Source organism: Kryptolebias marmoratus, linkage group LG1 (assembly GCF_001649575.2).
Source record: "Kryptolebias marmoratus isolate JLee-2015 linkage group LG1, ASM164957v2, whole genome shotgun sequence".
Taxonomy (NCBI): Eukaryota; Metazoa; Chordata; class Actinopteri; order Cyprinodontiformes; family Rivulidae; genus Kryptolebias; species Kryptolebias marmoratus.
The window spans coordinates 34,239,810-34,241,366 of NC_051430.1; the positions used below are offsets into that span (position 1 = coordinate 34,239,810).

Below are 1,557 nucleotides of genomic sequence, written 5' to 3' on the forward strand. Positions count from 1 at the left end.
TTCTTCTGCTCTTTATTTTAGCAGTAAGGTAGCAAAGCTGCGCTCTTCTTCGTAGACATTGAGTTTGGCTGCAGCTGCACACAGTTGCAGCGCCTCCTACAGGAAACTGGTGGAGCTACGCAGAGAACCACGCCGTTCAAAAGCCTTGTTTGGGTTCATGTTTTTATAATGAGGTCCGGACCTCGGGGTCCTCTGTGGGAGCTACGGTCCTGGCTGTTCGGTGGGTGGAGGCATCAAGAATAAAAGCCTAGAAGGATGCATGTCGCTCGCCACCATTCACTAAGATTATCTTGTGCTGCAAACTGACAGAGTTGTAGCTGTTTTTGGTCAACGTTATGTGTGATCTCATGTGATATTTTACAGGATCAGGCTCAACAACTAGCGCACCAAATTGTAGCTCTATTTGTAAAATAGGCTTTGCTCCAGCAGCCATGTTGAATCAGCTCACTTGTCGATGTTAACCCATGGATTACTTGTTAAATGAGGAAAAAAAAAACTTATTGCTCTGCCATCGCCTTCGATGGCGGGCGATAACGAAGAATGACATCGTCAGAAGCGATAAGTTGAAGTGAAAGCTGTCCATCTCCATCTCTGAATCGGCCTTCAGTTCTTCCGGACGCCTCGGGTTTTCTCTGTGACTCAGACCCCTCGAAAGAGGAACAAGAGCTGTCTTTTATGGCGCGTTTCCGTAGCAACCGCGCCGGTGAAGCGTAGAAGAGCTGTTTCCTAATAAACTGGCCCTATTATCTTTCTGTTTGTTCGCTTGTGTGTGAAAACATGCAAAGCGGCGACGTGGCTGACAGTTGTTGTTGTTGTTCTGAGCCCACATGTCACAAACCCAAGATCGCGGGCAAGTGACAGCGCTGAACTTGTTGCCAGAAGAGCATAAAAAACGGCTCGGCCGTCGGCGAGTGTCGGCCCAGCTCGCTGTTGGCTCGTGTTTTCACGAAGCCTGCCTTTTTTTTTAAAGAACCTGTATTTATTGCAATACCCAAAAATGTTCGGCAGACTCTCAGTTTAGCGTAAACGGAGGCTGGTCGGGTTAGTTCAGGGGTCTGCAGCCTGAGACTGGAGGCTCTTTAGCTCCTTTTTAAAGACATGAAAACATGAAAAGAAAATGAGTCTATTTTAGATTATATTAAACAATCCAGCCAGGATTTCACGGGCATTTTTTGTGATTGTTGCGGCTAAAATGCCTGATTTCGTGGGGCATTTTCCTAAAAGTTGCAATTTTTTTTTTTACTAAAATCAATAAAAAAAAAACATAACTTTTAATATCTAAACCAATAATCCTTCCTAGTTCTGTAAGATAATTCCCAACAAACATTGACATTCTCAAAAGGTGCTTTATTTGAGAACTTTGATAGCTTCTAAACTGACATTCATGAGCATTTCTGGATTGTTCCTGGTCTGCAGCTCTCCTCACATGTTTTGCAGACACAAAGTGTTTGTCGATGCGTTTATGTTCCATGATTACACTGCAGGACGTGCAAAACAGCTGCAGCTGGGGAGGAAACTGGTTTGCTGAAATCTTTGTGGGCAAATGTGAAGCATTAG

The 1,557-nt window shown here is 44.4% G+C and overlaps 1 long non-coding RNA gene across 1 annotated transcript in view; it reads left to right on the forward strand.

The window, feature by feature from the left end:
- The window catches only part of LOC108249068, a 33,177-nt gene that overhangs the window by 10,242 nt on the left and 21,378 nt on the right, over positions 1–1,557 (forward strand). The window lies entirely within an intron of this gene.